This window comes from Pinus tabuliformis, chromosome 5_1 (genome assembly GCF_031772625.1).
Source record: "Pinus tabuliformis cultivar Carrire ecotype Pingquan chromosome 5_1, CPIR1, whole genome shotgun sequence".
Taxonomy (NCBI): domain Eukaryota; kingdom Viridiplantae; phylum Streptophyta; class Pinopsida; order Pinales; family Pinaceae; genus Pinus; species Pinus tabuliformis.
In genome coordinates, this window is record NC_142305.1 from 722690452 (window position 1) to 722711286 (window position 20835).

The following is a 20835-nucleotide window of genomic DNA, read 5'->3' on the forward strand; positions in this document are numbered from 1 at the left end:
AGAATATCACAGGCATACTTGGACTGGGAAAGGGAAATACCTTCCTTGGATTGCAAGACTTGAAGACCAAGAAAATAATGTAAGTGTCCTAAGTCTATCATTTCAAACTTCCTTTTGAGGCTAGACTTCACATGGTTTATAAGGTTGGGATCACTACCAGTCAGGATAATATCATCAACATAAAGAACAAGAATGATAAGAGACTTGCCCACTTTCTTGGTGTAGACAATATTGTCAGAATGACACCTAGAAAAGCCATTTTCTAAAAGAAAGTTATCCATTTTGGCATACCAAGCTTGAGGAGCTTGCTTGAGACCATAAAGGGATTTCTTAAGCCGACATACAAGGCTAGAGTCTATTTGTATAAAGCCAATAGGTTGTTCCATATAAATTTCTTCATGCAAGTCCCCATGCAAGAAGGCAGATTTAACATCCATCTGATGGACTTCCCATTTGAAAGAGGCAGCAAGGGAAAGAACAAGGCGGATAGAGTTCATTTTGGCAATAGGGGAGAAGGTTTTAGTGTAGTCAATGCCTTCAACTTGTGAAAAACCCTTAGCAACAAGACGAGCTTTATGTTTATCAACTTTCCCATCTAGTCCATACTTGGTTCTGTAAACCCATTTGCACCTAACAAGTTTTCGTCCCTTTGGTAGAGGAACAAGATCCCATGTATCATTTGCCAATAATGAATGATATTCTTCATTCATAGCTACTTCCCAATCTGGATGGCATGAAGCTTCTGCAAAAGTGTCAGGATCATAATTCACTAAAGCTTGAGCCAATAAAGAAGAGGCTCTATCAAACTGAGAATGTGTATGTCGCTGATCTGTAGGATCACCGGCAAGATCACCTGCTGCATCCCGAGTAGCACAGACCCATTTTGGAAGCTGAGGAGCTGAAGGAGGATCTTGAGAAGGTGGGAGAGGATTTTCATCCTCATTTTCATCATCTGAAGAGGAAATATTTTCAAAAGTAGAAGAGATAGGGAGAGGTGGCACATCCGCCGAACTAGGATTGTAGGCCGATATATTTTCAACAAACTTTACATCTCTTCTGATGATAAAATTTTTGGACATGAGTGGAATAAGTCTATATCCTTTGACATCTTCAGAATATCCAACAAAAATACATTTTTCACTCTTAGGTTCTAAAGCTTTATGTTTCTCATCTGGAATATGGGCCCATGCTTCACTTCCAAAAACATGAAAGTGACTTACATCTGGTTTAATTGAGCTCCATGCTTCTTCTAGAGTGATATTCTTTAAAACCTTAGTAGGAGTGTGATTTATTATGTAATTTGCATAGTTAATTGCTTCTACCCAAAAATTAAGACCACGTCCTTTAGATTGAAGCATACAATTAGCCATTTCCTTTAAGGTGCGATTCTTCCTTTCAGCTACACCATTTTGTTGTGGAGTATATGGAACAGTATATTGCATTTGAATTCCATTCTCAGTGCAAAAGTTGATGAATTTGTTGTTAACATATTCTCTACCATTATCAGATCTTAGCTTAAGAATTTGATGTCCAGATTGTTTTTCAACAAAGGCCTTAAAGGCCAAGAACATGTTGAATACTTCACTCTTGAGTTTTAAGAAGTATACCCAAGTGCGTCTGGAGAAATCATCAATGAAAGTTAAGAAATACTTGTAGCCAAAGAATGAAACAACTGGAAGTGGACCACATAAATCACTATGCACAAGCTGTAAAGGGGCTGAGGCGTGCCAAGAGGCACGTTTTTCAAAACTATCCTGGTGATTTTTTCCGAGTACACATACGGAACAAACACCATCTCTGCAAGATACCATTGGAAGACCTGTCACCATATTTTCTTTACATAGATTCTGAAGAGAGCGATAGTTTAAGTGACCAAACCGCTCATGCCAAAGTTTGCTCACTTCATCGTTGTGAGCAACAAATACTGAGGGAAGATTTGATGACCCAAAGTTGTGAAACTTATACAACCTTGTAGAATCATCAGCAATGCCAGTAGCTAAAATCTGTCTAGGATCTCTTAGGTCCTTAATTACAACATCGTGAGGTGAAAATTCAACGATTTTACCTTCACCTGAATGAGTTATCTGATATACAGATAGAAGGTTGCAAGATAAGGTTGGAACACATAATACATCATTAAATTGACCCTTGTCTATATGAACAGTTCCAGTCCCTACAACACTAAGAGATCTATCATCACCAACATATATATTTTTGGTGTTACAATCATTTAAAGAAGAAAACATGGCTTTGCTTTTGGCCATGTGATAAGAATCTCTAGAATCAATGAGCCACTCATGAGAATGAGAAGAAGAAGATACATTTAGTGCATAGCCAGACCGAGATGCTTGAAAACCACATGTAGAAAGTGCTATTCCTGAAGATGAAGTTGAAGTTGAAGAGTGCTCCAAATGGATGTTATGCTTCTTCATTGTTGCCTCCAAGGCTTCCATCTCCTTAAAGGATTTGGATTCTAAGTGGCCATCTTGATTACAAAAGTTGCAACGTCTATCAGTCTTCTTCCCTTTGTTTTTATTTGTCTTATCATTTTGTTGAAATGATTTTGCATTTTGAGTCTGAAATTGCTTAGGACCCTTGTTTGGTTTAGGACCATTCCTTTTAGGATACAACTTCTTAGGATTCTTTGAATTTGGTTGCTACTGGGCGGCTAACGCTTTCTTAGAAGAGTTTCCAAGATTAAGAAGACCAAGGTGTAAGAGTTTTTCTTGTTCTCTTATTAAAGAATCACAAAAGGAATAAAAGGAAGGGGACTTGTAGGCTTGTCCTTGAGAAATGAAGGCTTCTCTTGTAGAATGGAAGGTGGAAACAAACACAGAATAGGCTGGTCCCAACTTAGTAAGAATGGAATAGATAAGGCTACTATCTTCTTTCTTAACCTTAACACCTTCCAAGAGAAGTCTAAGGGTCTTGAACTTGGACAAAAAATCTTCAATGCAAGAAAAATTATTGGGGTCCAATGTAAGCAACTCATTTTCGAGTTGATGGGCTTTAAGTTCATTTTTAATTCCAAAAACTTTAGTGGTCTGTTTCATTGCTTCTTCAGGAGTATCAAGTTCTGCAATATGGAATCTAAGATCTGGAGAAATAGAAATCCCTATCAACCCACGTGCTTGATCTTTCCTATTTTCCCATTTAGCTTCCTTATCTTCATCTTTCGGTTTTGTTTCTTTGCCTGAGGCTATTCTATAGAGACCTCTACTTCTAAGTAAATCCACAATGTAGGACCACCATTGGAAGTAGTTGGTGCTGTCAAGAATAACTTGGCATGGACTTTCCATTTTAACAGAAACTGAAGCTATAGATGCTAAAACTAAGTGTTCCAATGGAAAGATCTCGAAAAATGAGGCTGGTTAAAAAAAAACGGCTCTGAAAACGGCTTCCGGATGAAGAAGTTATGGCTTTTTAAAGAAAATTTGATGAAGATGCCGACGAAGTGCGGGAATGTGTGGAAATGAATGATAATGTTATAAAAAAAAATCCACCCCCTTTCCAAACTTAATCTAATTAGCTCAAAAAAGAAGACTTGAACTCAAGACCTCTACTCTCATAAAGTACCTTTGGACCAAGTGAGCTAAACTAAAAGTTTAGTAATTTTTGGAAAAGAGGAAGGGTTTTTTTTCTTTTTTTTTTAGTCGCTAAAGCTTTGGGATGTGTGCTTACTTGAGAAAACTCTTTTTCCCTACAAAACATAAAACACAAAACCCAACACAAACATACAAAAAAAAAAAAAACAAACCTCACGGCTTGAAGTTAGCTTTACCCAGAAACTAAATATTTTCCTCAATGTTTCTGATTTTCTGAGATCACACTGAGGCGCGGTGGAAAAGAGCATATGCATAAGAAAAATTCCTTCCTTTCTGTTTCTGATTTACCCAAATCGCACAGAGTCGCGGGGCAAAGAGCATACACAGAAATGAAAGGTATAGATCTCGTAATAATAAAAAAACAAAAAGCTAAATAAACCGAAACCGAAATAAACAGAGAGAAAATAACTGTAAACTGCAAATAAACACTGTATACCTCCAGATCTTAAAAATGACATAGCTAGGGCTACCGGAAACCTTTTCGCGTGAAACAAAAGGGGTTCCTCACTGGAACAGATGCTCCCAACACAATAGAGCAGTCCTCTCGGTCCGAAAGTAGTCAGAAACAGTAGATCTAGGAAATGACAGTCGGATGCAGTTCTACCGGCTTCAGATTTGGATCACTAATGGACGTGGCCCTCAAATAGCTCTGATACCATGTAGGAATTTACAGGGTAAGTTCCTCAGACATAACACCAAAGGAAACCACTCATAACAGATCACAGATCAATACACCCGTATTTTTGATGTGGTTAAAACCCTCAAAGAGGGAAACAGTCCACGGCCTGAGCCAACGTGGCCACTTCAGGTAATTTATTAATAAAAGAATGAAAATTTACATAAGCTTCTCTCATGGATGGTTACCCTACAAATGACCCTCCATGCTTTTTAAATAGAGATCATGGACCAATCCGATGTTAAGCCAGGGATCATGTGTCAGTAATACCGAGGAGAGAATGAACGTCAGATCACTACATATCATGACCATCAGATTGTAAGTTACAAAATGTACATAGTAAAGAAACACACTTTACCTAACTCTATACTAGACCAAGTTATACTTAACTATTTCCTATGTGTCGGAATATCCTAACACATCCAAGGGAACAATGGCCATCTTAAAGTTGTCGTCTTTCTCCTTTATCATCTTTTCTAACTCTGCTTCCATCTGTCTAATTTGTATGTTTTGATCAATAAACAGTTTCATCATGTCAACTTTTTGAGCTTCACCTTCTGCAGTGTCCTCGGTCATTGGATCATTGTAGCTGGCAGCTTGGGTTGTTTCCTCAATGCTACAATGTCCAAGTTTTTCTTCTTCATAATTTCTTCAGCATCAATAACATCCATAGGGTCATACCCTATCTTGATCACCAAGTCTTGCAAAGATTTGATCCAGTTGTCTTTGGCCAAGGAGGAGACCTTCACCATCTTCAATTGTGATTGTACATTTTCAAAGGAGACCTACAATTTGGGTAAAGACATATCAATGTTAGTGAGAGTGGAGGATATCATCTCACTAGTTTGTTTGTGCATCTCCATTTGCTCAATAGGATGTATATCCTTTGTGTTAAACTCAAAGGTGGTGCTCTTGTAGTCAGATGCTAATTTAGGTTGTGAAGTCTAGGCCTCAAGGAAGGACATTTGCAATCTTCCATGTTTAGCATCATATACTGACAGAAGTCTGCTTTGTGAATTGGAAGTCTTCTTCCATAATTGGTTGTAGGTGTTGTTCTTCAATATCTCATTTCTGAGCTTTATTTCTCTGTACCTATCAAACACTGTTTTCTCCTTCTTTGTCTGGACAATGTGTGTTTCCATCTCGGTCTCCTTTTGTCCTTATGAATTTGAAGGTACAAAAGGGGAAGTGGTGAACTTCATGGCTGGTGGTGGAGAATCTGTGATAATGATGGATGCCTGACCTTCCATTTCTCTATCTATTTCTAGTTTGTGAATCACCTTGGCCCTCTTTTTGTAACTGATTATAAATTCTCTGGCTTCACCCCCAGTTGTAGATGAAGACCCTTCCTCTCTCTGTCTTTTGTTGTATTTCTCTTGAGGAATAGGAGTCTGTAAACTAGAAGTGGAAACCAATTGCTCTTCATCTTCCTGCATGGTATTTTCTGCCCACTCCAACTGATTTGCATATTTTTCTATCTTTGGCCTAGAAGTATGAATATAGCGATTATTCTTATTTTCCACCCCGAACTTGGAATGATGCCATAGGGGTCATAAGACCATGTGAATCTCAAATTGAACTTCATCTCCTTCAATATCTTATCTGCATCCTTCCATGTAGTTCTTATGTTTCAGATAGATGGACCTATGTGTTTTAATCCTAAACCGTGCCTTCTTCTTTTCTACTACAAAGTGGATTTGATCTGATTTTAACATTTGCCTAATATATTCTAATGAAAAAATCCTCATTGGGAGGTACTTGGGAAGCTTGTAGGGGGCCAACTCACATCCATAGACTCTGATCTCTATATAATTTTGGTACAGGTACCAATCTTGGGTGTTGGCTTGGTCTGATAGATGTAGTATTCGTTTGATCTCCTCACTAATCCTGGGTTGCACTGAACTGTGGAGAATGTTCATAGTTGGATGAAAAAATTCTTCTACAAACTGCTTGTACATGAATTCTTGATGTTCCTTCATGACCAGTGAGGTCTAGAAGATCACTGGTTTTTGGTCACCTACATCATCCAGTTTATGTAATGCCAAAGTAAACTTGTCTGCTTAATAATAGATGAACATGTAAATCAAAACTAAAGTGTAGTTGAAGACCTACTCTGTGGGAAACTTAATGAAATACTCATGGATATTGTCAGCCGAGAATTGACTGAAATTGAAAATAGTAGAGGGCTTATTGTCTTTGGAAAATGTGGAAAGGAATCCTAAGATAGACTCATCCACCCACTGATTAGAATGGTAGCCTAGAATGTGAGAGAGGATGGAAATAATCTTCTTGGCCTGGTCAGGGAAAATGGAAGAAGGATAAAGAGGATTTTTCTTGGGTAATTGGGCATTCTCTGGAAGGAAAATCTCAAATATCCTAGCTCTAGTGGCAAAATCTAGGTTTTGATAAAGCTGGGTGAGGGCTTCTAGGGAGAAAGGGGCAACATTTTCCATAGAAGGGGTCAGCATCATTTGGTCAATTCATTTGGCTGTGATGGTGAAAATTATGTCACCTATAGGTGCAATTATAGCTCTTTGAGCAGGGACATAGCAATCTTGGCATCTTATGATGAATTCTAGGGCTTGAAAGGTGACAAGAAAGATATAGTGGGGGACATTTGACTCACAGAGTCCTATTTCATCACTTTTATCAGTGTTTTTCCTCTAACCAATAGTATAATTCGAGGAAATCGCAGTTACAGAGTGTTTCAGTGATCTGATAATCTTTGTCAGCTAATGGTGTATGATCTAGCTCTATAGAAGGCAGAATCAAGGGGTTAATGGCTTAGTCCTAGGTCTTAGCTTTAGGAGGCATGGCTAGCACAGTTTCTGAGAAAAACAAATAAACAAGGGAGGGCTTACTGGGCTCGGGAAAAATAGTCTGTGAGGCAAAAATGACTAGAGAGGTGAGAGACTATCAAGATGTTGGTTGCGAAGGAGCTCTGGCTGAGGTTACTGCAATGTCCAGCAAAAGCAATGAGAAGTAAAGATTGGCAGTGACAGGCTTTGTATATTTTTAAATGTAGAGGCAGAGTTCCATGAAAATGGTGTGGTGCCATTACTAAATGGTTACCCAGGAAATTTAAATGTGGAACGGTTATCAGGTGGGAAGACATTTAATTTGGGAAATAGTTGGGGCAAGTGGCAGGCAGAGAGTGGTGCAGGCGCAATGGTGGAGGCACAGCATGAGTGGATGTAGGATGGCAGTTTCCGGAGGGGGTGATGGGTGGTAAATGGTCTCAGCAGGGGGAGTGAAAAATCACTGGGAGGTGCCACGTAGGTAGCAGGGCCCAACAGAAGAAACCGCCTTTCAGACCCCCCTCCCCCCCACCCAGCGGTAAAGGGAGAATGCGAAGGGGGGGGGCCAAAAATGAATGTTGGTGGTGGATGAAGCAGGAGACCAAATCTCGAAGTGTTGAAGGTGACGGAAATTTAACCGCGAAGGAAAAAATTCTTTGTTTTCTTATGCTCATATAATTTTGTTTCCAAACTTAGGATAGAGAAAAAAAAAAAAGTAAATAGGGAAACGAAATACTTATCCCCGTGCATATTTATCCTCTAAACTTAGGATAAGGGATTGACAATAAAGTTTTTTGAAATAGATAATGCATAACATTCACTTTTCTCCTCTCTCCCTATCCTCCAATTTAGGATAAAATTTATGCATGTTGACATTTAAGCAACCCACCAAATCTACCTACCCTTAGCTAGACTATCATTTTTATTTTAATCTCCAGGGTGCACTTAGACTAGCAAACCCATTTTCATTTGCTTTTATGCAGAAAGAAAAACTATCTAGCCTATGCCTTAGTTCTCCTATTGACCCAGATTAAGTAGTTGGGTCAATTTCATTTTATACGTAATTAATGATTTATCTAGATTAAAATGTTGGATAAACCTTCATTCTCTATCTAATTTACAGAAATTTAAAGAAGTCTAATCGTGATCAAACAATATGATTAAACTAAAGAAATTGATTGTGGCATTTTGAACAAGCTGCACATGACTTTATTTTATAGAAATGAACAAAAAACTATGCATGAGTAGTGGCATTTAGACTTGCAACACTTTCAGTAATATTCTCTTTTTTATTTTCTTTATTTTCTAGTCGGGTTTAATCTTTTTCTCTGTTTTTCAATATTTTTGTTTTTCTCTTTATTCTTCTTCTTTATAACCTCTTTTCACTTTTTATTCTATTTTTTCTTTTTATTTGGAAATCATTAGTAGATTGACAAGTATTTACAAAATAGGATTCCTGAGATACATCACTCAATTACCTTGACATCCTATAAATTATAGGGCCGTGAAAGGAGTCTCACGATATTTGGAATGAAGGAATATCAAAACCTCGAAGTAGCAAAATATTGGAGGTCAGAACCTTAGAGCAGGCATATGTCATAATATTGAAGCAGGCTTAGAATTTCGGAAGGTTGGTCATATTGGAACCTCGGAGGTTTGGAACTTTGGGATCGTAGAATATTAGGACCCTATTTCGAAAGATCGAAAGTATATTAAGATTTTGAAACCTTGGAGTTTCGTAAGTCCTTATAATTTGAATTCTTTGAATGTGCTGACGTTTGCGAGGAATAGGAACTAACAAAGAAATTCATCGTGAGACGAAGGCATGATGGGACCCTTTCTCTTTCCTCAAATATGACACATGGCAGTAGTTGATTGGCCTTGAGGAGCTACAGTGGGAGATGATGTCAACATGACATGGTTGTATGGAGGACATGATGCAGCCCAATTCAGAAAAATTGGGTGGCCTAATGGGGAAAATCTAAGTGACACATGCCACCAATATGAAGGTGCCATGTGGAGATGATGATGAGAGCATGATGTCATCTGACAGGTCATAATTTCGGAGGTCAGAGTTTTCATAGCTCCATTGAATTAAAATTGGTAGAAGTTTCAATGTCAAGGGATCCGATATTATCCGCACTTGGTCATGAAGTCTAGAGAACCAAGGGCATAGAGTGAGACGTAGCACTCAAGTGCCATGGAGTATTTGGGAGGAAGGAAACATCATAACTCCTTTATAGTTATTTTAAAAAAAATGTTACAATGAAAGGAATTCCGATGGTAATTGGCATGTGGTCACGAGGAAACTGATAGAACCAAGGGCATAGGGAAGACCTTAGCACCAAAAGTGCTGTGAAGGTGTCATGTGGGATATATTTCAGAGGCTGGAGAATTCAGAACTCCTTCATAATTGAATTAAGAGGAAGTCCTAATACGGGGATCTCTGATGTGGTGGTGCTGGGTCGAGGAGGCTAAAGGAACGAAGGGGTGGAGAGAAGTCAACAAAGGAAGATTGGCCCCCGGTAGGATTTGAAGGCCTTAACACCTAAAAGATAAGATGTTGGTCATAGCTCCCGGCTCCATGGTGTAAAACAAGAAAGGCCAAGAAAAAGGAGCTCAGAACCTCGAGACCTTGCAACATATTTTTAATACAAGTTACAATATGGGGAGCTTCGATACTATTGTACAGAGGACAATGAAGCCATCTTTCACAACACATGGTCCTATGGTGTGTAAAGTTAGAAGGGGCTAAGCAGAAGGGGCTAAAGTCCAATCAGAACCCCATGATTTCATAACGTCTCATTTAATAAAAGTTACAAAATGTTGAAGAAACAAATTTATCGATCAAACAAGAACTTTACCTCAAAACGAGACCTCTAACAAAAAAACCTCAAAAAAACATGAAAAAATAACCTAAAAATGAAAAGTGTTGATGTTGCAATAACGCTTTTTTTTAGGGTTAGCTTTCAACATTTTTTAAAAATGGAAGTAAAACTCAATTTTTTTGTGCAAAAACACCCTGAAATCGAAAAGTGTTGATGCTGGAATAATGTTTTTTTTTTTCGGGGTCAATTCTCAGCATTTTTTAATAATGACATTAAAGGTAAAATATCACCTCTATGAAAAGCCTTAAAATTCCAACAATTTTCAGCCATGGTGTTAATATTCTTTTGAAAGATTATTATCATTTAATTTATATTAATTTATTTTTATTTCAAGTTTATCATATTCATAACAATTTACTAAATATAATGCCTTTTTTATATAATGTATTGAAGTCACTGGATAGGAAACACTTCAGTTATGATGAATGAACAACTTTACAAAACAAATGAATTTATATGTGATTTTGGATTGTTTTATACTCTCTGCATTAAAACATTTATTTTTTTGGATATTTGTATAAATATTTTATTTTTAAATAATTTTAATATTTTGAAATTTGCAAATTGTTTTTAAAAAACTATATTTCATTATTTAGAAATAAATATATTTTAATTTAACTTTTATAATAATAATAATAATAATAATAATAATAATAATCATACAACAACTGAGCTCCCGACGATGAACCCTACAGCCGCCGCCGCCTCTGCGCCCTCGGCCACCGCTTGGCCTCAGCACTCTACCGTAGAAGGGGAAGATCGATTCCAGACCAAAAGGCCGGAGCACTCCTCAACGCTGGAGAAGCAGGCATTGAACAGAGATTCGGAGCCGGAACTGAACCCTAAATGCGAAGCTGCCGCCGCCGTCGCCTCCTTATCCTCGGCCGCCGCTCGGCCTTTGCGCGGACATGCTGATGAAACGGAGGCTCGATTCAAGGTTTATCGGAGGCGCGAACTAGAGTTGAAGCTCCAAGTGGAGGTTGAGCCGAAGGAAGAGGCGAACTTCCATGCATTGAACACAGGCGCGCACAGCCATGGCAGCTCTAGCCCCTCCACTGATCAGTGGCCTCTCCACAGATCTGGCGCCCTTCCCTCTGCAGCGGATACAAGGTGGAGCAATAGGTACCTTCGGCAGAAGATCTCTTCTCTCCCGCTGCCTCCTTCGCGTCAAGAGATGGGAGACACTAAAGATTCTGGCTCCATGCTGCTCCAGAAATCTTTTGAAATTTCCTCTGCCCCCTTTCAGGTTCAAATAGCACAGATCTTGGGCAAAACCATTCTGCAATGGGTAAACCCTACAGATCTGGTGCAGAACCTCAAAGAAAATCTGGAGCACAGACTTGGGATCCCCTCAGCCCTACAGAGACTTATTTTCCAAGTTAAACAGCTCGAAGATCCTCTTCCTCTCTCTTTTTACAGCATAAAAAACAACAGTTCTTTAGTGTTTTCCTTTCGCTTGAGAGGTGGAGCTGCAGGGCAATCCTCTTCTGCTCCTCCATTCTCCTACAAAGCTGCAGTCCGCTCTGAGACACCCGCAACCCCGGAACCTCCCAAACCCAAGCCTTTTTTGGTTGACAAATTGGAGGAGGTTCCCTCTGTTGAGATCTCCTACTCTGACCTTGCAGACGACACCCAAAAATTTGCTGAAAGGGCCATCATCTGCAGATTCAATGGGCTCTGGCCACGCTCAAAGGATCTCTATGACTGGATCAATGACAACTGGACTGACCGTTGCAAGGTTTATTTCTGTGCAAAGGGATATTTTATAGTGCTGTTCGATAACCTCGAGCACTACCAAAACGCCTTAGAAGAAGGCCCTTGGTTCATGGGTTCAGCAGGCCTCTTCTTAACTCCATGGTTCCCAGACTTTGACCCAGCTTTTGCAGTCATCACTAAAGCCCCTGTATGGATCAGACTTCCAAATCTCCCAATACACCTGTGGCGCACAGAAGTATACAGGCAAATAGGCAACACCTTGGGTTGCTTTTTAATGGGAGATTACAAGAGGGAACAACAAGGTCTCTATACATATGCTAGAGTATGTGTGGAGCTAGATTTAAGCAAGGGATTGCCAGAGCAAATCAATCTCAAGATCAATGACTCTGTTTGGACCCAGTTTCTAGATTACGAAAACACTGCCTTCCGATGCCGCCATTGTCAACTAACAGGGCACCTGCAGAACTCCTGCCCATCGCTGACAGCAAGAACGAAAAAGGGCATCTTCGCAAAATCCAAACCCAAGCGTTGGGCTCCCTGTCCGCCGCCGCCAGCTGGGAGCTCTAGCTCCCCAAGTATGGAGGATGAGGAAAGCGATTCAGAACCGGACCAGGCGCCTTAGCCGATGGTTCCGCCCACGGACACTAAGGGGCACACCCATGTCACAACAATCTCCCAGAAACGCGCCCATGAGACTTCCTCCTCTGAATCAGAAAAGGAGTTCCTAAAGATAGAGAATTCCAGTCTTCAAGTTGTTCTAGCTCATTCTCCCCATGATGGCTGGACAAAAGTCAACAAAAAGAAAGGGAAAAAACACTGTGTTGTTGTTTCTGACCCTCTGGGGTAAAAGTCTGTTAGTCAGTCCTTGCTCTCAAATTATTTGATGTAGCTCTGAGATTGAATCTTTCCTCTGAGACCGAGGTTGATGGATCCATCATTTCCGGTCTGCCGGTCTCTTGCTTCTCCTGATTGTACTATATTTTACTTAATAGATTTAGTCTTTAACGAGAAAAAAAAATAAAATAATAATAATAATAATAATAATAATTTCTTTTGAATTTAATAAATCAAAACTGATAAACACATTGAAAATTAAGCCAAAAAAAAATATATTTCATTTCCAAAGACCTACGGACCCCAAAGGAAGTACGCTATCAACAAAAAATTGTTCTCATAGGCTTATTACTTCTACATACTTTTTAGTTTGACATATATATCCAATCAATTATATTGAGAATATGAAAACATTGAAAAAATAAAAATTAAAACAAAAAAAACACAAATCCTTTAAAAATTAATAAGTAAATAAAAATATATATTTAAACATACAAAATAAAAATCATGAAAAAAAATATTAAAAAGACAAAAAAAATCAAATACAAAAAATGTAAAAAAAAAACACAATTAAGTTATAAAAGATAAAAATTTAAACAGAAAAAACCAAACGAAAAAGAAAGGAAAATATAACCCAAAAAAAATATAAAAAATAAATAAATAATATTGATGAGATAAAAAAGAAAATATGAACAAAGAACAAGCCAAAAAAAAAAACAATTAAAAAATGTTTAAAAGAAATAATTAAAAAAAACTTTAAAAAAAATTAAACCTATAAAAAAAAGATATTAAAAAAATTAAGAAACACAAATAAAAAATTATTAAAAAAAACATTAAAAATTAAAAACAATAACTTAAAAAAAACATTTCAAAAAAATCTAAACAAAAACATTTTAAAGAAAAAAAATAAGAAAATAAAAATAAAATAACATTAAGAAAATTTAAATTTATAAAAAAAAAATCAAAACACTGAGCGGGTTGGGAGCTAGAAACGACAAGTTAAATAAAATATTTTTATGAATTTTATATTAAAAAATGATGATATTTTAAGTTTAATTTTTTTTTTTTCTAGAAAATATTATTCAGATAAGATTTAAAGTAAAAATAACAAAAAAAAATGTTAAAAAAAATAGAGCATACAATTTTAAAAACCAATAAAGATTTCAAGTAAAAATAACAAAAAAAAATGTTAAAAAAAATAGAACATACAATTTTAAAAACCAATAAATAAAAAAAAAATAAACCTTAAGAATAAAATTTAGTAATATTAAAAGTTAAAAAAATAAAAAATATAGTTAAATTGAAAAAAAAGAAATTCAAAAAAAAAATGCACAATAAAATAAACAAAACAACAACAAAAAAATAAAAATAAGAACATCAAAACAATTTTTTTCTTTCAAATTAACCAAAATAAAACATTTAAAAAAATAAATTGAAAAAAAGAAACACACACACATATAATTGATAAAAAAAACCATTAAAAGTAATAATTAAAAAAAAAATATTTAAAAAAACTTAAAAAATAAAATCTAAAAACATATATACATATATATATATATATATATATATATATATATATATATATATATATATATATATATATATATATATATATATATATATATATATATATATATATATATATATATATATATATATATATATATATATATATATATATATAAACCAAAAATTCAGGGTCGGGCAGCTCCTTCTCTGCCCAGAGGGCCACGAGGGTTTGCCCTGGCTGGGTGAGGAGTTGCTCGTAGTTCCCAGCCCGCCTAATGCCAAGACTCGGGGCCCCCTGTGTAAGGTCCTTGGGTGTGTGACGCGTTTGGGCGTTGGGCAGACCGGGCGCAAGCGCGGGTGTGCGACGAGCCGGAGCGCACGGGCGGTTGTACGACGGGCGCGCGTGGGTGAACGGCGAGATGGAGCACACGATGGGCACGCGCAGGTGAACGGTGAGCTGGAGCACACGACGGGTGCGCGTCGGTGAACGACGAGCTAGAGCACAAGACAGAGATGCGACATAAATTGCGACGACTGACAAATGAATTGTGATGGAGGTTTATACACACCTTGGAGCGTTTGGGGATGTGCTTGAGGGCCGACTCACATGGAGGGCGGGCCGACATGTATTGCAAGCTTTGAGGGGTGTGTAAACGATGGTTGGGTGGTCGGTTGGGCAGCCCCACCCACATGTTACGAAGAGTATATATGGAAAGCGTTGGGAGGAATTTGAACAACACAAGTTCGATCAACATCTTCACACAAAAGGAGTGTGCAGTCTAGTGCACAGATAGACAAGGAGGAAGAGCGCATATCTCATGCGCTAAGTCTTGGTTTAGCCGCACGGTTGGAAACGCATTTGGAGTTGGGTGAAGGTGTTGGGCAAGGTGCGCCCATTGGTTGGTTAAGGCGTGCACGACGATCGTGTAGCACCCGTTTGTGCCAAGTCTTGGCGTGGGTGTCTTGGTGGCTCGGGTGAGCGCCCACCCATCATGCAAGTGTGCACGAAGGTGAACGAAGGTTTGCCTTGATTGTAAAATTGGCTAAGTATGAAACTTGGTCTTCCAAGTATACTTGTGAAAGCTTGTAATATTGAAGATTGATTAATACATATATTTCGGGCAGACTCATTGTTTAGGGAGTTGCCCCTCCCTTTATACTGTGCAATTGTGTTCTCGTTTATAATTGTTGTTGATAATGAATGTGTATGGGTGTTCATTGGTATAAAGGATAAACATAATAATACTTGGTTGCGAAACACAAACTAAGTAGGAGAAAGTGAATTAGGTGTAGTCCACGAACATAAGTATTGGTGAAAAGAAAGTGTTCGGTGGTGTCGCACCTCGCTAAGAGCGGTTGAAAGACTACCACCGCTTGGGGGTGTGACAATTGGTATCACAACAGGGTTGCTTGTGACGAAGTGCAGATATTGAAGCTGATTCAGGGTTGAAGAAGCTTGACAGTTGGTGATAGTGGAAGCAGGTACTTGCAGGTGAAGGAAGCTGTTTCACACAAGTGGAACAAGGGCTAGTTCAGGTTGCAGACATCTTGGTGAAGCTGTTGGATGGTCAAAACTAGATCACAAAGAAGAGGGAAGCTGTTAGCAATGGCAGCTGAATCTCAAGCTGGGTCTAGTCATGGTGTGTAGGATGCTACTATAACACTTATGGAAAAAGTGTTCATGAGAATGGAGGTTATGGAGACTTCGTGGGATAAGAAGATGGACTTGTTCGCTAAGGAGCAAGAGGCCAATTCAAAGATGAAGGAAGAGCTTGATGAACTCCGGACCCAACACCAGTACACTGATCCTTTGTGTACACAACTTGAAGTAAGGATCAAGGAGGTTGAAGAAGCAAGGGACCAGGGTCTGACAGAGATCGTGGACTTGAAGAAATCTCTTGACGAAGCCAGAAATGAGATCGTGGTGTTCAAGAAGGCTGTGAGGCATAACTCAGGTGGAGGAGTGCCTCATGTGAAAGTCAAGGAAGCAGAATCTTATGATGGTACAAGGAGTGCAAAGACTCTTGGCAACTTTCTATGGGACATGGAGCAATACTTGGAATGATTGGGTCTATCTGATGATGAGATGAAGGTCAAGGTAGCTGCTCAGTTCTTAACAAAGGATGCTAAGATGTGGTGGTGAAGGAGGATGGATCAGATTGCCAATGGCAGTGTTGGTGACATTACTTCATGGGATGACATGAAGAAAGCTTTGCAGACCCATTTCAGTCCTCAGGATGAAACATGGGAAGCGAGGATGAAAATTAAGTCCATAAAGCAAACCGAGAACCTACAAACATATCAGTGGGAGTTTGCAAGTGCGGTTCTGGAACTTCCTAACATGGTGGAGAGGGACAAGGTGTTCAACTTCATCATTGGGTTGAAGCCTTGGGCATGCAATGAAGTGAAGAGGGAGAGGATAAGAACACTTGAGGAAGCTTTTGCTGCTGTTGACAGGTTGGTGGAGCATTATGATGAGACTTCTGATGATAGGAAGAAGAAGTCCGATAAGCCGAAAGAGAAAAAGAAGGATGATGCTTTGAAATCAGATGATAATTAGAAGATGAAGAAAGCCTTGAAGTGTTGGATATGTGCTGGACCACATACGGTGAAGAATTGTCCTTCTAGACTGAAAGTGGCTGCAATTGCACAATCTGATGTGAAGAATGAAGGAGCTTCTGTGGGGATGATGCAGATACTTGGTGCTTCTGCTACTACAGAGGTGGTCTCTCAGAGGGATCCTGAGAGGAACAGGTTGGAGTATGTTCGGATGAAGGTTGGAGGTGCTGATATACTCACTATGGTGGATAGTGGGGCTTCTCACAACTTCATGGGTGAAGATACTGCGAGAAGAATTGGGCTGAAATTTGTACCGGAAAAGGCACAGATGAAGACAGTCAATTCTCCTCCTATTGAAGTTCTTGGTATAGCTGAAAGGGTGGACACAACACTTGGTGAATGGACAGGGAAGGTCGATTTCACTATAGTGCGGATTGATGACTATGAGGCTGTGCTGGGGATGGAATTCATGAAACAATTTGATGCTATGATTGTTCCACATTTGAGGAAGCTCTACATTTATGATGGAAGGGAGGATGTACCCATTGGTGTGCCAACCATGGGAGTGACAAGACCTGATTGTAAGCTAGGAGTGATGCAAATGGAGGACGAGAAGCGAATGGGAGACATGAATAAGCGGTTGTCTACTGTTGAGGCAAAGCTTACCGAGCAGTCATTGGTCATCAGGACACTTTCAGATAGCATCTTGGATTTGTCAAGAAGGCTAGAGGTAGTTGAGGATGATGATGATGATGATGAGGTATATGTGAGACAGAATATCTGGGAGGAGGATCGGGTCACTTATCTAAAAAGGATGGAGATTGAGGATCCTGACAGATGGATTGAGTTGATTAGTGAGGGAGAGCCTTCAGGCTCTACTCCCTCCACATCTTCTTAGATGGATGCAAAGATGGAGCTCGTTGTTAGCTGCTCATGGCAGTGAGTCCCTAAAACAGATTTAGCAGGTATGACAGATGATGCAGGGATGGCTTGACATCAGGCATCATGACATGTTGCAGATGAGATGAAGGATTACTTCATGGACCTGAGCATGGTTTACACTTGTATGGAGATAGATTCTTGATGAGTCGAGGATGTGACAGGATGTTTTGAGAAACAACTGATGGTGATATGAGAATGTGCATTCTTGTGGTTTGGGCGTATGGTTGGATTAGCTACCCAACTAGTTCGAGTCATGAGGGGATCTAGTGTACAGATTGATGTTGCTGTTGGGATGAGATGTTGGCACATGGTAAAGATGTGTTAGCACTTGTTGGAGTATCATGGCAGAGGTTCACATGATGACACATGATGGGGTTGACATGAGATGTTGCAGTGGGCATGTAGTTTGAGATGAAGGGACCAGCCTTCCATGATGGAGAGCAACATGTGGAGATTGTGACAAGGTGATCGATGATCGTGGATTGAGATGATATCTGATGTATGACATACCGATGAGGTGTATACCTTGGTATGGGGGAGCTTGGTGACAGATGGTTGCTGAGGCGAGACATGATGGAGATGGAGTTCTACATATGTTGTAGGGATGTTTGCTGTATGTGGAGGAGTTGACATCATGGATATTGATGATCTTGGTGGATGGCTACCAAGATGATATGTTGTCGAGGACGACAACGATTTCAAGTGGAGGAGGATGTAAGGTCCTTTGGTCTATGACGCGTTTGGGCGCCGAGCAGACAGCGTGCGAGCGTGGGTGTGCGACGAGCCAGAGCGCACGGGCGGTTGTGCGATGGCTGCGCGTGGGTGAACGACAAGCTGGAGCACACGACGGGCGCGCGCAGGTGAACGGCGAGCTGGAGCACATGATAGAGATGCGACATAAATTGCGACAAGTGACAAATGAATTGTGATGGAGGTTTATATGCACCTTGGAGTGTTTGGTGATGTGCTTGAGGACCGACTCAAATGGAGGGTGGGCCGACATGTATTGCAAGCTTTGAGGGGTGTGTAAACGATGGTTGGGTGGTCGGCTGGGCAGCCCCACCCACATGTTATGAAGAGTATATATGGAATGCATTGGGAGGCATTTGAACAACACAAGCTCGATCAACATCTTCGCACAAAAGGAGTCCGCAGTCTAGTGCGCAGATAGACAAGGAGGAAGAGCGCATATCTCATATGCTAAGTCTTGGTTTAGCCACACGGTTCGAAACGCATTTGGAGTTGGGTGAAGGTCTTGGGCAAGGTGTGCTCGTTGGTCGGTTAAGGCGTGCACGACGATCGTGTAGCACCCGTTTGTGCCAAGTCTTGGCGTGGGTGTCTTGGTGGCTCGGGTGAGCACCCGCCCATCGTGCAGGTGTGCACGAAGGTGAACGAAGGTTTGCCTTGATTGTAAAATTGGCTAAGTATGAAACTTGGACTTCCAAGTATACTTGTGAAAGCTTGTAATATTGAAGATTGATTAATACATATATTTCGGGCAGACTCATTGTTCAGGGAGTTGCCCCTCCCTTTATACTGTGCAATTGTGTTCTCATTTATAATTGCTATTGATAATGAATGTGTATGGGTGTTCATTGGTATAAAGGATAAACATAATAATGCTTGGTTGCGAAACACAAACTAAGTAGGAGAAAGTGAATTAGGCGTAGTCCATGAACATAAGTATTGGTGAAAAGAAAGTGTTCGGTGGTGCCGCACCTCACTAAGAGCGGTTGAAAGACTACCGCCGGTTTGGGGGCGTGACACCCTGGTTGGGGAAGTCGATTTCAGGTAGCTTCCCACCTACCAAGGGCTAGGCCCCACGACCCCTCGACAGGCGGGGAGATGCCCGACCCCGAATATTATAATTTTCTTTTTTATTTTTATTTTTTAAATGTTTTGTTTTCTTTAATTTTTTAAAAAACTTTTATTTTTAATTTTTAATGTTTTCTTAATAGTTTTTTTTTTTTTTTTTTTTTTAAGTTTTTTCTTCCTTTTTTTTATGTTTTTTTTATAATTACTATTTTAAAACTTTTAAAATTTTATGTTTTTTTGTTTTTAATTATTATTTATAAATATTTTATTTTTTTACTTTTTAATTTTGTTTTTTTATATGTTTTTTTCTCATTGGTTTATTTTTAATGTTTTTGTTGTGTTAATTTTAAAAATAAAATTTATTTGGATTTTTTTCCTTTAGTTTTTGTTATTTTGTTAATTTACATGTGTATATATTTTTTTAAACATTTTATGTTTCTAATTCTTTTTTCTTTAATTTATTGGTATTTTTAAATTGTATGTTCTATTTTCTTTAACATTTTTTTTATTATTATTTTTACTTTAAATCTTACTTGAATCATTTTTTTGGAAAAATAATTAAAATGTCATCATCTTTGAATATAAAATTCATAAAAATTGTTATTTATTGAACTTGTTTATTCATTTTTTCATAAAAATATTTTGTTTAAGATGTCATTTTCAACGAAAAAATCTTGAAATACATTTTTTTATTATATCTATGTGCAGAATGGGTATTTTTGGTTGAGTGTTTAAAATTATTATTTTTTAGTGACAACTATTTTATGTGTATTGAAGTAGTAATTAACGATATATAAATATGTAAAAAGTCCTCATCTCAAAATATTAATGTTATTATTTTTTTCAAACTTTGCAAAACAAATTAAAAATTTCATTATAAAAGAACATTGCAAAGAAAAACAAAAAACAAATGTTTGAAAAACCCTTAAAAAATAAACATCTTAGGATGAAAAAAATGACGATGAGTAAGAGAACTTGAAAAATGGTAAAATAATCAACATTTAAAAAAAAAATATTCACACTTAATACATTGGAAAATTTAAAGTATAAAAAATAAGTCCCCTAAAAAAAGTGGGTTGATGCTACATTAACACTTCACAAAATTAGCATGAAAATTACTAACATTAAAAAAAAAGTTCATACTTGATACATAAGAAAATTTAAAGTGTTGAAAATATTCTTAAAAAAAAAGGTTATTCTGAATAAACACTTTTCAAAATCAGGTGAATTTTTTTGCTACCTCAAAAATGCGGGCAATCGGTAATTTTCTCAATTTATCGGTAGCTATGTTAAGCCCCGAAATTGCAGCACAAAGGTGTTGATGGATGGATGAGTCAGTAGCTGAATAAACGAGTGCAGGAGAGTTGGTCGCAGAATTAATGGCGATTGCAGAGATCATTTGGTCAAGATAGAAAGGGCCATGATTTTGAGGTAAGAGTGTTGGACCTATGTTAAGATGAACAAAGCTACGTCTGATCTTCCTGTGCACATCT